The 17,067-nt window shown below is 34.0% G+C and overlaps 1 pseudogene; it reads left to right on the top strand.

The window, feature by feature from the left end:
• Positions 1–3,375, top strand: part of LOC107844451 — a 100,617-nt pseudogene extending 97,242 nt beyond the window's left edge.
• Positions 3,376–17,067: the final 13,692 nt, after the last annotated feature.

The following is a 17,067-nucleotide window of genomic DNA, read 5'->3' as shown; positions in this document are numbered from 1 at the left end:
GCTTCGGATTTCTCTCTTCCCTTTAGTGTAATTGCATTCTAACTTTAGGGTTTTTGATTTTGCCATTCATCTCTCTGCACTTTAGGTAATTTCTCTCATTTTATCTTAATCTTATTGCATGCATTTAAAATATTTGTTACCTAGCAATTTTTTTAAGCTGAAAACCACTTTTATTTTCCGTGAATCACATTCTATAATGCATAGATTAATTTATAAACTCTATTTTTTCTATCTATATCACCTTGATGAAAATGCATTTTGGGTGATTTCTCTTCACACTGATCTCACTATTGTCCAGTCAGTAGGATGTTTAGATTTGTATTTTGGGTGTTTTGTGTAGCCATTGGGTTAATTTTTTTGTCCAATAAATTTTATTTTGCAGCTTGATTCTTATTTTTTTGTTAATTTTTAATTTGATAGTTGTTTTTATCTTTATAACTCTACATATTTTGGTAATCATGTCTAGCAAGACAAATTGTGTCAAGTATTTTTTTTATCCTAATGATTGGTTCAAGTCAGACCCCCAATTATCATGCAACGATAATGAGCTTTTTGGATGACACACAGTTGTCATTGGTAGAGAAAGGATTTTTTGGAAATTTGATGAAATTAGGTACCATATGTGGAAGATTTGATTCGGATGCTTCACAATCCATTTTTTATTAGAAGCATCCTTTCATCTGTGACATTGAAGCATTTGATAATCTCTCGAGCTTGAACACTAATTTTTGGGCATTCATCGAGTGTGGATTGAATACGTCGAAATGGTAGGTTTAATATCTTTAATCTTTTCATTTTGTCATTTTTGTACTTATGGTAACGTATATATTCTAATTGTATTCATTTTTCATGTATTTTAAGTGCCAAAAATATATACGTTAAAGAAAAAGATGTGCTGCCCCAATGTTTAGTGTTTGGCTCTTGTGTCGTGGTTTCGAAGGAGTGGTTTTATTCACTTGAAAATTGTGGTGGACCTTTGAATGACACGGTATTATCACTTTCTATCCTAATCTATATTTGGATTGACTAATATTTACCTGCTATCTTTGTAACTTTGGTGTAAAGTAACTTTTCTATTCACTAGTAGAGCCAGGTGTATAGTTAGAGGGGTGAAAGGAGGTTATTCGATTTATAGTTTAATCTTGATCTGTCTACCTATTTTAACTTTATTTTTATTTCATTGTAGAAACAAAGCCAATGTTGTTAACAAGATCCCTCATGTTCTGATTCATCGTCCGATCACAAGGTTTGACTCATTTATTGATTGTATGATACTAAGTAGGCGCTTTGCCATAGAATTTATAAAATTAGAGTTGAATATAGAGTAATGTTTAATTTGTATATGGAGTTACTGACATTTTAGGAAGTTAGCTGCATAAATCGCTAACAAACAACTGAAATCAGCAGTTGAGGTACAATGTCTATCCTCTCCTAGTTTATTTTATAACTGAGTTGTTGTTAACATTGTATATCCATAGATAACAAAGCCACCAATCCCAGTGGAACCAATTAGAAATGAAACAGAAGACTGCATTATTATCGATGCTGAAGATTACAAGTCCACTGGTTATTCTGATGTGCTAATATTTGTGAAACATACTGAAGCAATGATGGAGGAAATTGATAGGATGGTAAGGTTATATGATCTATATTTCTTGGTTATGAATATAATTCTTGTGGATTGCCATTGGTGTGTTAAATCTTTGATTCAGGATGAGGAAATTGAGATGGAAGATGTAGAATATTGGTTAGTTGTGGACATAGACAGTTCTGATAAAAAGAACGAACTCACTGTAGTGGAATACATTAATGAAATCTATGCTTACTACAAGAAGACTGAGGTAGAGATGTTATCTCCACTCTCTCCATTTGTTTGTTAGAAGTTTTTTATTGTTTACAACTTGTACATACTTATTACCCCACTATGTGAGAATACACTGGGTTTGTTGTTGTTGTTGTTGTACATGTTCATTAGGATTATGGCGTGTAGTGTTAGAAAAAGTCCCATATTTTTTAATTGATTATCTAATTCTTTTGGATTGCCAAATTACTCACAAAATCTAGTCTAATTTCAACATGGACTGCAAATTTTAGTTAGTAAAATAATAGGTGCAGAACATAGGATATATAGACACACGAAGGTATACTTGGGTTGTTTCTGTTGTGATGCTATTCTATCAAGGATGATTACTCTTTCAATTTTAATTGAAAATTTGGAAAGAAATGGATGTGTATTTTTTACCCCTTTCTTTTAATGTCATTTTCAATTGCAGATCGCTGGCTGCGTCCCTCCAAACTATATGGAATAACAATTTGATATCAATAAGAGGATGAGAGGCATCCTCATTGATTGACTGATTAAGGTATATAGTGTTTGATGTTGTATGTCATTTCTGAGTTTTATGAAGAAGAATGTGATAATTTTAGGTGTCATTTAACGTGTAATCTAATTTATGGGTTCACTACAAGTTTGAACTGATGGAGGAGACCTTGTATTTGACTATGAATCTCATCGATAGATTTCTAATAGTTCAGTTAGTGATTAGGAAAAAACTTCAGCTTGTTGGAATAACAACTTTACTTCTTGCCTGCAAGTATGAAGAGGTTTTTGTACCTGTAGTGGAGGATCTAATTTTGATCTCTGACAAGGCTTATGCTAGAAAAGAAGTGCTTGAAATGGTTAGTTTAAAGACCAAAATCTTGCATTATCAGGACTTGTATCTCCATTTTGTTCTTCCTCGCTAAATGATTTCAATCATTTTCTTATCCATAGGAGAAGCTGATGGTTAATGCCTTACAGTTCAACATGACAGTACCTACAACTTATGTGTTTATGCGGCAGTTCCTTAAAGCCTCTCAGTCTTATAAGAATGTTGGTTAAACGTCTTTATCATATGAAGAAGTAACGCAACAATCTGAATAACTACTCATACAACTTTTTTTCATTGTTTAAATCAGGTAGAGCTCGTGTCTTTGTTTTTGATTGAGCTATGTCTGGTTGAATATACAATGCATAGATTTCCACCATCAATGGTTGCTGTTGCAGCTGTCTTTACTGCTCAGTGCACTCAATGTGTCCAGGGAGTTGAACACAACCTGCGAGAAGCATAGCAGTTACGACAAGAATCAGATTTTGTAAGTATATTTTGTTTTTAAAGATACTTGTAAATGTACATCCCTTTATCGAATAGACAAAGATGTGTAATTGTGTTCCTTATTTACTACGACAGGGGATGCTCGAAATTAATGGTTTCTTTTCATCAGAAGTCAGTAGTTGGGAAGCTTATTGGCGTGCACTGAAAGTATAGCACGTCTAAATATGGCAATGTTGCAATATGTGAACCAGCTTCTTTTCTGTTAGAAGCCTGGTTCTAGGATAAGAAGAACACATGAGGGGGAACGGCATGCTTTGACAGTAGTTGTGTTGAATAAAATTATTGATGTGTGCGCAACATATGTTGCCCCAGGCTCTGGGAAGGGGGAAGGGTGTTTTTGAGTTCTTTTGCTACTGAGAGAACCATGTGTTTATTTGCTTTTTTCAGGTACATTGTTTGACATTGCTAGTGTTTTGTGAAATATCTTGCTTTTCATACTTTTTCTTGAATACAAACATTAGAAAGTTAAATTTTTTTCTTAACAGTATAAAACTTAAGTGATTAAAAGTTTGGACACATAACACACTTAACAACTAATGTGACTAGAAGCTTGGTGGACACACTTAGAAAGCCTTTATATATATATATGTGTGTGTGTGTGTGTGTGTGTGTATGTATCCTCTAAAACAATAACTTTACCAGTTGGTCTCGAGAATAATAAGTGTTAATGTCAATAATACTAGTGCAAAAGAGGTAACAAATTCGCATATTGGACCAACGTATTTATTAACTAGGTCCCTATTTAAGCTCATCCAATATTATTTGGGCTACGTGTAACTCAATGATTGAAGGTCCATAAGTAAAAAATGCATATTGAAACCTGTGTTGAGCAAAAGAATATTACTAACTATTTGTATTTGATGTTAATAATCATAGTACAATAATTTTCTAAACTAAATCTTGCCCATGAGGCAAGAGTTGCATATATTTTAATAATCTAATCAGTGCAATTAAAGAATAAACTTTTGCCTCTTGGGCAAAGGTTTTCAATTTCAACAATTTTCTAAACTAAGTCTTGCCCATGAGGCAAGAGTTGTATATATGTTAATAATCTAATCAGTGCAATTAAATAATAAATTATTGCCTCTTGGGCAAAAGTTTTCAATTTCAACAATTTTCTAAAGTCTTGCCCACGAGGCAAGAGTTGCATATATGTTAATAATCTAATCAGTGCAATTAAAGAATAAACTTTTTCCAAAGTTTTCAATTTCAATAATGTTTTAAATTAACTCTTGCCTATGAGACAGGAGTTGCATTTATGTTAATAATCTGATCAATGCAATTAATGAATAAAATATTTCCCCTTGGGCAAAAGTTTTTAATTTCAAAAGTTTTCTAAATTAAGTCTTGCCCATGAGGCAAGAGTTGCATATATGTTAATAATCTAATCAGTTCAATTAAAGAATAAACTTTTATCTCTTGGGCAAAAGTTTTCAATTTTAATAATTTGCTTGACTACGTTTTGCCCATGAGGAAAGAGTTGCATATATGTTAATAATCTATTTAGTGCAATTAAAGAATAAATTGCTGCCTCTTGGGCAAAAGTTTTCAATTTCAACAATTTTCGAAAGTCATGCCCACGAGGCAAGAGTTGCATATATGTTAATGATCTAATCACTGCAATTAAAGAATAAACTGTTGCCTCTTGGGCAAAAGTTTTCAATTTTAACAATTTTCTAAAGTCTTGCCCATGAGGCAAGAGTTGCATATATGTTAAAAATCTAATCAGTGCAATTAAAGAATAAACTTTTACCTCTTAGATAAAAGTTTTCAATTTCAAGAAAAATGAAAGATCCTCAAGATAGAATCTATATCATCGATAGGGTTGTGATTGTTTTCATGTGGATTTGTAGGTATGAGAATATCTTCAAGAATTGTTTGATCTAGCTGCAGACCAATGCACCTCTCTAGATCAGACCTGCAGGAAGTCAATGTTGATGCTACTATTGCAGATTTTAATAAAGTTGAAAGAAAAGTCATTGGCACTATGCTTTTCCTGGATTGTGTTGGTAGTAATCCAGTTATTATTTCGACAATGATCCTTTGTCTTTTCTGCAAATCAAATCCAAGAAAATTCTTTTAACCAACTGAAGGTCCTTGATGAACAAGCCTTGAAGAGAATTTTTGGCATAATTTATCAAAATTCTGCTGATAATGTCTTATTTAAGACCTTTGTTGTTACTGCCAATAGAACTCTCTGAAAGAAATCCAAATTTAGTACCGCGAGTGATTTTCCCCAATAGTCTGATGGTGTCTCAGAATCAGCGCACTTAATAGGTTTGGATGGAAAATTATACTCTAGCTTTGACACACCAGATGTTAGCTGCTCTTTACAAGTATTGTTTGAAATTGCGTTTGTTAAATGGCTAACAAGATTGACTTCTTCAGATACCGGTAGTAATGTTTCACTGCGATGAAGAACAGATATCGAGTTGGATATGTTTGGAAATACCGCATCCTTAAGGAATACCTCAGTATGAATGTCCAGGTTTTTCTTGGAGATATCTTCTGTCATTTCGATGAACCTGGCTGCATATCTGAGTAACTCCATGTTTGATATGGTAATCTCAATGTTCACTCCATAGCAGAACTTTGCAGCAAGTTCAAATGCATCAGATCCACCAGGAAGACCAATAACATTGATTCTTGAAACCTTTGTATCCTTCGCCTCTAGCAGCAAATTTCTAATTCTTCCACTTTCCGAAACCAGAGGGAACTGCAAATAATGACAAATTAGTAATAACATTAGAAATATATCCAAGATATTCTTCTTTCATTTTTCTTAATTTTAACACAAAGCACATAACTTAAGTTCTGTAGTTCTGTTTTTGCATCTGGCTATTGACTTTTCTTTTCTCCTTAACACAGCTGTATTAATATCGGTAGCCTGCTTATAATGGCTAAAACATCAATCTTTTTTAAGGTACTTTAGACTAGCCATTTTTTTGCACAAGTTCTATTTTTCCATAGACTTGAGCATTGCAATGATGATGAAAAGCGGTAGATTAAATTACACGAGAGGAAGAAAGATTGCATAATTCATTTTTGTACCCTGTGAAGAGATAAATTGGCTGATCCAACTTCTATAGTAAGATCGCTCAATACATCAGATATTGGCCTGCAATAGAAGATATAGTCATTGATCAAAACTTGGAAACTTATATTTTTTTAAATTTTTTTAGCCTAAGGTTTCATGCTCGCGCAGCTTACATCTCAAGAATACAATGCTGGATGTATGGAGTCTTAAAGTAATCTAAATTCAAACGATGAAACCTTAACTTTTCGGAGAGCATAAGTCAGCCTGATTTTTTGGTTGTACATATGACTATAATTTAGAACCAAAAATAGCATAAAAACACAATCTTGAATGGATAAAAATGTTGAAAAAAAGTTAACAATACTCTGTCTGTGTGCTATTTTTGGATTCAATCTAGCAAAGTGCCAGATATTTTATGGTGTCTTTAAAATATCATGTGGAGTAATCTAACAGTTAATTGCAAAACTCATTTGTACTAACTAGAGGGCCCTCACAAGATACACATGTTGGAAACTAGGAAAATAATTATTGATGTCTACACCATTCATACCACATCTTGAACAAGAAAATTAAACACATTGGACTTTAGATGTTGAAAATATCAGCTATTTGATTTGTCATTTTCAATGATTGCAGCCTTAGAAACTGCTCATCTATAGTCATTATCTAGAGTATATGATATTAACTTTATGAACTGATAAAAACTCTACAATCTTAGGTTTTAAGGTAAGTTCCATCACAATCAGTTTCCAAAGCTAAAAGTATTGTCATTTTCACGTACCCAGCACTTGAATGTGGTCTATCATCAGCGGAGAAGTCGATACTTTCACTAAGGGAGTTCCAAATATAAATAGGTGAACACACAAAAGAAATCAAGGAATTCAGTATCTACTATATATACATAAAAATATATTTTTCCCCTTATATATATAGCGTAATTCTTCCACGAAGTCCCTTATGGTATACGACTCTGGCTCCACTCGTCTTTCATAAATGCATTTATTATTTAGATATTTTGGTGGTTGTAGTTATCTTCTAGTGTCAAATACTACTACCATTAGAGAGTTTAAACCCATTGCCTGTTGCTCTATGTTATACAAGCTAATAGCCAAGGTGCTCTTTCTTAGAAGCAATAAGTTAGTGGTTTTTTAATCTCTAAAACATAGGTTGGATTCATCCAAGATGGAAAACACAGCGTTTCCCTCCAAGACCAAACCCTCACAACTACTCAAACACAATTATAATCACAATAATAAAGTCTCCACAACCTGTTCAACACAATTCCTCATCATCTTCTAATGCTAATTATACCACTAGTTTGAAATACTTGAAATTAATTTCTTGTACCACCTTGACCTTATACGTTTGGCCTTCCCAAAATACGTTGCGATCAACGTCAACTCCCATATTAATGGCCTTTCCCTCCAAGACCAACCCCCACAACTACTCAAACACAATTATAACTGCAATAACAAACTCCCCACAACCTGTTCGACGGAATTCCTCAATGGTAAATATGTTACTACAACAATAGCATATCCCAAGTTCAGCGTAAGTTCACCTCCCCAAAAATCAAACCAATTTGCAAATTATATAATGAGCTAAAATTACCACAATGCATCAATAAGCTAAAATTACCACAATGACTTTTGATGATGAATTTCATACATGAAGAATCCTTACGACAAAAGTTGATTCTGCTAATGTTTGAAAGTCGATTCTGGAATTTGGAAGAAAATGAGAAAGAAAGAGATTTAACGATTTGGGCAACTTAGCATCGGGCTTTAGAGATCCATTGCATGGGTTGATTCTGGAATTTGGAATAAAAAGACGAAGAAAGAGATTGAACAACGAATATTTTGGAGGAGGATATTTTCGTCCAAAAAATATGACTTAACAAGTAAAGACTATTTTAACAAAGCCATTTTATTTGGGGCTAAACTTTGAAAGACACTCTAATTTGGGTCTATTTTTAAGAATAACCCCCGGCTATTTGGAAGCCCCTTCTACCAAAATTCACAGGATCGGGCACAACTATGCAAGGATTAAAGTATAGGTAGACCTTGCTATAGAATTACCAAAATTTATATGTATGGTCGTAGTAGATGAATTTATAGGAGAAAATGTACCATAAGTGTACTTCCAAAATATTGTAAGGTGTGTAAATTACAATGTCACAAAAAATATGGATGCAAGAATTAAATCGCAATTTGAGAAATAACTAAAACAATGGAGAAATTAGAAATGATACATTGAATGTGGATGAAAATATTCTTTCAAAGAGGATTAACTACAATAAATTCCCTCCAAGAATCTTATCTAGTGGAAAAGTGGTAGAAGATCCTGATGCTTAAACAATTGTAGCAAGTAGCAAACCTGAATTGGAGAGAGAAGTTTAATAAAGCAACAAATTGTCCAATAAAGGAGAGAATAATCACATTATATAAATTTGAATATTTACAAGGATATGCAAGGGAATTAGCAGTGAAGAACATACAGAATTAGAAAGAATCTAGTACTGATTCAACAAAAAAAGAAACAACACAACAATAATACAAAGAGTTAGGTGCAGAAAGTATTTCAAAGTCCAAAATGGGGTGATAAAGTAGAAGTAGCGCTAGCACATAATCTAGTACTGATTCAACAAAAAAAGAAACAACACAACAATAATACAAAGAGTTAGGTGCAGAAAGTATTTCAAAGTCCAAAATGGGGTGATAAAGTAGAAGTAGCGCTAGCACATAAGGGGGAGCAAGAATTTTATTGAACAATTATAAAGAAATCATAAAAATATGACCAAGATGAAGGAAGCTTAAAGGAAAGTAAGATTATGAATATAAAAACAAAGAATTCTCCATAAGTACCTTTTGAAGATTTAAGAAAAAGGGATAGCCAACAACAATACCTAAGGGGTAACAATAAAAGAAGATACCAAAATTGCAAAATAATTTGGCAAAATTAAATCAGTGGGATTGGGGAGCAAAATTGTAAGGAGATTATTCAACAAGGCTTTGAAAGAAGGAAAGAAGTTGGGGTGGAATCAACTGATATTAATGCAAATTCTCAACAACTTTTCCAAGTTCTAGATAAAGCGAAGTACCATAAACCATTGCAAATTGATGCTTCCAGACCAAATAACTTACTGCATATAGTGCAATTCAACCATGGGGGGCAACTTGGTATTTCTATTACAAAAATAAGATCATCCTCAATGTAAGGAGTTGAGTGTAAGGATATTAGATGCTCAGGTTATGGTTCTATGTAAGCAGGTCTCTCCTAATAAAATCATACATGATTTAATTTCCCATCAAATTCAGGAATCAGTAGAGAGTTTTATTAAAATAAATAAGATAGTACGAAAAGATATAGAAGTAATAGAAGATCATGATGAATAAAAAATCAATATACTTTATGGAAAGTTGCAAGAGATGTAGGGATTTATCCAACAATACAAATGAAAGAAAAGAAAACAAGAAACAAAGTTGATTATAGTAGGCTCACTAGGTGGTGCCTAAAAGGGGGAGGGTGAAATCAGTTTCTAAATGAGTTATAAAGCTCTATTTTGGAAAATTAGGTCTATGAGAATGTATAATCCACTTCATGGGGCTCAAATATTGTAGAAACATCACAAATTCTTTCTAATAGCTTCAATGAAGCCTTTTCAAGAGCCTTTTCATATTCAAAAATATACGAGGATGTTAGGTAAGCAGTATCACAACTATAATCAAAATAGAAAGATTTGGATTTTTATACATGAGGATATCAAGTCACAGTATTATCTAACTCTAAGCAATAATTGACTACTCAGCTTACTTTTTTGGATGGAGAACAATCCTCACTACTGCAGTTTATACAAAACATGATACTTTTGAGAGATTGAATTTATGAAATGATATTTACCTTTTGAGTTATAATATAAATCTACCGTGGGTAATAGTAGGTGCTCAATGTTATCTTAAATGAGAAGGAAAATATTGGGGGTTTGACTTTCTAACCATAAGAATATGAAGATATTGCTTTTTATACGAATTCTTATAAATATGTACGTGAAACACCACTGAAGAGCAGATAATCTATTCAGCTGCTAACTACTGGTAGCATTGGAAGAGGCACCCTGCTGAGTTGGGCGGCCTGATGGAACTGACGACTGATGGGACTGGCCTTGTTGGCGTTCATCCCTACTTTTCTGAGCAACTACCCAACACTCTCTAATCCGATAGCCTGGCTTGCTACACTCGAAGCACACATCACTACCCGCTCTACACTCACCCTGGTAGAGTCTGCCACACTTCTGACATAAAGAAATAGTACGAGCACTGCTATCACTGACCTGGGACATAGAGCCTGGTGCCATATCCTTATTGTCATTTTTGAATTTGGGTACTGAGGTACTGGGTGAAGAAGGTACTAGGGGTGGTTGAAGACCTTTGATAAAACTGAGGATGGTTACCACCTTCTAACTTTGGCTGATTGAAATGAGAACTACCCATCCTAGCCCTCTTGTTTCCTCTCTCTCTTTCCTTAATCTTCTGCTCCTCTATCTGTTGAGCATAGACCATCAACCTAGACAAATCCATCTTACTAATTAGAATTATGGTCCTACATTCCTTGACCACACTATCTGATATGCTAGACACAAACTTACTCATCTTGGACCTATTATCATCTACCACATGAGGAGCATACCTAGCTAACTGAGTAAACTTGAGGGAATACTCCCTCACATTCATGCTGCCTTGACTCAAATTTATAAATTCTAACACCTTGGCCTCCCTCAACTCTAATAGAAAGAATCTGTCCAAGAAAGCCATGGCAAACTCTTCCAATTCTATAGTCCCTACATTAACACCTCTATCAACTTTCCACTGTACATCCTGTAATTAATATGTAGACAACTCGGCACTCTGACTAGATGTCACCCTCATAGCATCCGTTACCTTTTGAACCATATCTAAGAATTCCTGTGAATCCTCTTCAGACTTGGACCTAGTGAAGGAAGGGGAATTCATCCGGATGAAATTTTGAATTTTGGTTGCAGTAGTATTGGCCACTAGGTTAGCTAGAACAGTAGCTGGTTATTCATTTTGTGCGACTACGGAGTTTATTAGAGTAGTGAACGCAACCCTAAATTTTACGTGAGAGACATGCTCATCCAGAGTATCTGCTTGGATAGGCTGAGGGGATGGTTGAGTTCCTATTCTTCCCTTCTTCTTATGAGGCATGTTTTGTAAATGAAAGGAAGAAATAGATTAGATAGGGAGTTTAACTTGAGCTGATGCTCACTCGCATAACATGAATACTCAAAGAAGAGAAACTTTTCCTAAACACCTTGTAGCCTCTCGTCTATAAGTGTGGCACGCTACACACCCATGCACAAGGCTCTACTCAATGCGACTTTCAGACTTTCTAGGACACTTTAAAACCTTAGGCTTTGATACCAAGTTTGTAACGACCTAAGACTTTCCCCTAGTCGTTACACGGTGCTTATGGTCCTGAGGAACCACAAGCTAACCTATGAGCTGGTACCTTCTGTGAGCACTGAATAACATAATCATAAATGCAAAAGAATAATGACATGCCATAAGGTTTTAATAACTAAATTTAAAACTGAAATACTAGTCTACAGAAACAACTGACTGAATCTGATAAAATAGTGATAAACTGGATAACTAACTGTAAAATCTGAATACTAAATAACTGAATCTAATGTCTGAAAAGCCTTTAAAACTGACTGACTGAATATGAGTTGATAGGGCAGAACACAACTAATAGGGCAGAACACAACTAACTCAAACTAACTACTTAGATAAAGACATGAAGTAATATAATCTGACCTCGGATAATGAGGACTCACCACTACTTCTGTACTGCTAATGATCTGAGAGACTAAATGCGATCCAAGAACTGAGTGTCAGCACCTATGATATGATACATCATAGCGCAAAAGAAAGGTATGAGATCAGTACTTTGAATGTACTGGTATGCTAAACGAGGTAGTTTGTATACATGGTTTCATGAACAGAACTAATAATTAACTGGATAAGCATGCAAAGCATGGAGTAATAAGTAGAGAACATGAAATCAATAGGCACTGGAGATATATGAAGCATGTAAATACTATGTATGCATGAGAATCTATAAATACTTAAAATACTTGAAAATATGTAGACACTGAGGATGCATAACCAAGCATATAACATGAACTGAGTAAAATCTGTAAACTAAAATATGTATGCTTTGGTAAAACAACACTAAGATTAAATAATTAAGTTGGGACTGTAACTATAGACTTTATGTGAGACTGTGGGAGGTATCATCTAACCTACATTCCCCAATTTAAGCTAATCGGGGTCCAACCTATAATCCTAGTTGGAAGGGTGTTAATATCATGCCATGGGTAATAATAATGGTTGTGTGGATCCACTAAATAGATATAATGTTGTGTCAAGCCTGAACTGACGGGTGACCCCTGCAAGATTGTCAAGCCTAATCTGATGGGTGACTACTCATATCCTACACTGGCTACGCAGTTCTGGAGTATAGGAATTGCTACTAACGACTCTACCTATCTGAAAGGGAATACACCATCCCTACACTAGCTCGGTGCTAAATCTTACTCCCAACTAAAAGACACTGAAATACTAGAATGTTCTGAGTTTAATTGACTGGTATTTGACTATTCTAAAGTGCTCATAGTATATTATGAAGATTGTTCTATAATGTACTGATACTAGACTAAATAAACAGTTATAAATTTTGGGTATTCAATACCCCCAGGACTCAAAACAATAATACTGAAAAGACATTAAAACTTGAAGGTCAAAACATGAAGGCTCTTAATAAATAAATCAATCTTACAAGCATTTTATCAAATACTTATAGTTCATGGTTTAAAACAATCATAGGAATATCATGGAATATGTAGGAATAGATTGAGTTCATCATAATAGCATCAAATCATGGTTTAATTCAGTAAATAATAATATTAAAACATGGAAGATTGAATAATAACAATAATTTTATGGTAACATGGCATAAAAAACAATAGTACATGGAGATTCATAGATGAAATCATAATTTAAAATATGATAACTTGAAAAGATCATAATTTTATAATTTAAAAGTGTTGCTTGGACTCCATGGATGAAAGGGATCCATGGATGAACATCTAACATACCTAGGTTAATGAATCTGAAGAAATGAATGAAGAGTTCTTAATAAATTGCCTTGAATTTGAGAGCTAGGGTTTCTTGTTCTTGAAAAGGGGATCTTTAATTTTGAAGAAGCATTGAATAATGATGAGTACTTAGGTCACTAATAGGTTAAATCTCGTATTTTAGACGGATTAGGACTGTAAGAAAAGACCCAAATACCCTTAAACAAATTTAAAAATAGAAGCTAAAAACTGACCATCCCAATTTTTATCCTTGGCGCGATGCGCCAATATCATGCTAAGCAACTGGAAAGGGGACAACTGGTACCTGGAAAAATGCTGCGATACGCCACTATCACAGTAAGCCTTGGGATGCCATTTTGGCCACCTCCGCGATGCGGCAATATTGCGGAGGCCCACTAGAAATTGACAAACGAGAAATTGGTCTGCTCTGCAATATGCCAATATCGTGGAGTCACACTAAAAATTGACAATTGTCATTTTGGGTTGACTATGTGACGCACTGAGGGTTAAGATGGCGATGTTTTACGACTGAAACTTAAACTCGCCATAACTTCTTACCCGATTATCGGATTTGAGCGAATTTTATATCGTTGAAAAGCTAATTCAATTTCCTATGCATTGGAATGATATAAACTAAAAATTAATGAGTGTTTCAAAAATTTTATATAAAAATACTCATATATTGGGACTTAGATTATGCTAGTAAAATACGGGGTGTTACTAAAAGGCTCATAGATTTTTCACTCTACTAAAGGAGTGAAGTAAGAGGATCTTTTATCCCTTACTTTATTCATTCTTGCTTATAAGATATTTTCTAAAGTCTTAAATAATTTATTCTTTAACAAGGAGCTTAAGAGTTTTGGAATGCCTAAATGTAGTGTCTTCATCTAATACAGAAGAAATTACAAGCTTGGAAAGGTAAATTATTTTTCTTTGGAGGAACAAACTATTTTGATATATAATGTGTTGCAAATATTAAATATTTATTTATTATATTTCATTATTTCTCCTAAGTGTGTAATTCAAGATATTTATAGAGTTTATGCAAGGTTCTTATGAAATTTTAAGGATGAGGGGAGGAACAACCATTGGGCAGTATGATCTGAGATGTGTTTTTTAAAGGTTGAAATAGGACTTGATTTTAGGTATTTATTTGATGTACTAAATACCCTATTTTCTAATTTATAGTGGAACTTCGTAACAAAGAAGTCCTTATGGGAAAATTTTATATGGATTAAGTATTAGAAGAGACACAGACCTTAAATTGTGGAATGAAAAAGTGGTTCACAAACTTAGAAGTTTATGCTTAAGGCTAGGGACTTTTTTAATTAGGAAATCTAATGAGAGCCTAGATGTGGGCATACTAGTACTTGGTTTGATAATTGGACCCAACTTGGTGCTTTGTAGGATGTTCTACCTATATAATGATTTTAAAGATGTTAAACATCTTATGTTGCAAAATAGCTAGAATGAAACCATTGTTACACCAGTTGTTGCATGAAGATATTTGTTCCCATATAGTTAATAAGCTAAAGTTGGTAGAAGAATCTAAAGATATAAACATGAAATTGTACTCCCATTAAAGTGAGGTATCGTAAATGTGTTTTTGTAATTTATTATAATTTATATTATGATCGCTTTGAATTTATTTATTTAGTGTCGGGTTGAATTAACCTATGATGCCTACCAATAATTGTTGATGTACTAATGCTACATGTGCTCTTCTTTTTATTGAGTGTAGTTCGTGTTCAAGAGTTTGAGATAAGAACTCAACTATAGCTAGAAATTATGGATTTTAATTTAAGGGTGAGCACCATGATCGAGAAGGCTTTGGATCTTGAAACTTTAGGCTCATTTCCCTTTTTCAAAACTAAGACACTCTTTTGTTTATTTTTGTATTTTTGAAAAATCTTTCAGTTGTGACTTGAGTACTCTTAGTGTTTTTTTATGGTGGCTTCAGGTACGAAGATGCAACAAATAGAGGATTCTACGCTTATTAGTGAAGTGACGATTATGTTGTTTTGACATTTTTACTTATTTATTCAATAATAGGATTTTATAACTTATCAATAAGAATGGTAAAAAGTGAATGGTGACTATTGAACTTGATTAGTGAGGGTTAGTTAAATGATTCTCCCGCTATAGTTTAGGGTGGGTATCATGTTTAGATCATAAAAAAGATGGTGTTAGAATACTTGGTTCATAGATCAAATTGTACAGGAAAAGTCTAGTAAAGTCTTATAGAATGGTATAGAGTTATTTGTACTTTTCCTTGAGAGGCTACAGGGCTTTAGGAAGTGAATTCTTTCTTCCTTCCTTCTATACTATTACTTGATACTAATTGGTGTCTGGTGATATAAATTTGCTATTTAACTTATTCACTTTTGTTTGTAGATGGTGAATACTCATTTCATCAAAGTAGAAGTAGCTGTAAAAGATGCACCCAAAGCAGCACCTACATCGGTCGTTGGGGCCGTAGTTTGAGGTAGGCCTAAAGTTAGTGGAAAATCTATAAGGGAAGACAAATGGCAACACTTACAAGGGTTGGATCCCAGACAACAAGCGGACTATTTAGGTAGAGATCACCATCCCCTCCCCCATAATAGAATGCTCTAGACTTTGTTTGGAATAAACAAACGGTAGTTAAGGAGGAAAAATAGTAATCCCAAAGAATATTATGCTAGTATCGATTGGTGCAGCCCCGATGTCTTTGTCTATGAAAGTGATTCAATAATTGTTGGGATTCCTGAGTTACTTGGATGGCATCAATAATACATTGATTGTTCTGGTATTTATGTTCCATACTTACAATATATAATTATTGTAGCATTAAGGATGGACGAAGTCTTTGAAACAAGGGTGTATCCCTGATAGGTAATTTTCCAAATGATGACAATGATGAGCATGGACTATTATGCAAGCCCATGAAGATAAAACCCTTATTTTTCATGGTACGAAGTCTGAGGATGCATTTAAGCTTCTGATAGATTGTCATGAGCGTCTACATAAGATAGGTATTTTTGAAAGGTATGGTGTGGAGTTTGTTTCTTTCAACTATACATAGAAGCCAAGCAATGGTGGAGGTCATTTATAGAGCACAGGGTTGTCTTATCTCAACTTACTTGGGTACAAATTCAAAAAGTTTTTTCTTGAGAAGTATGTCCCTAGTGCTTATTGTGATTTTAAAAAGATGAATTATTGAGGTTATAGTAAAATGTCATGTCTGCGGTAGTCTATGAAGCTAAGTTTCATGCTTTGTCTTGGGATGCTCTTCAGTTGATCACTTCGGGGGAGGAGCAAACTAGGCACTTCATGAAGGGCCTAAATTTTAGGATTCAAATGACTACTCTATTAGTAACACCAATAGGCAAGTCCTTCTAAGAGGTTATAGAATTTGCTAAAAAGGCTGAGGTAATTGGGAAATAAGGTAAAAATAGAAAAAATGGATTAAAACCTTAGGCCAGTTTAGTGGTACTTTTTTGAAGGGTCGTATGTTGTAAGATCCAACTTCCTAGCCTTCTTATCCAAACATGCTTGCATCTACATAGGTCCCATCTAGTGTCATTTATATTAGCCTTCACAAATAGACAGCTATGGACCTTTTGTCATCTTTAGTTCAAAGTCTTGACTTGTGCATCAGATGCCTTGAGTGTAGTGGTTTAGGCCACATCTAGAGGTATTTTCCCAATTTTTATCTG

Source organism: Capsicum annuum, chromosome 1, assembly GCF_002878395.1.
Source record: "Capsicum annuum cultivar UCD-10X-F1 chromosome 1, UCD10Xv1.1, whole genome shotgun sequence".
Classification (NCBI taxonomy): Eukaryota; Viridiplantae; Streptophyta; class Magnoliopsida; order Solanales; family Solanaceae; genus Capsicum; species Capsicum annuum.
The sequence above is the reverse complement of the archived record's forward strand: the minus strand, read 5'-3'. Positions and strand labels throughout refer to the sequence as shown.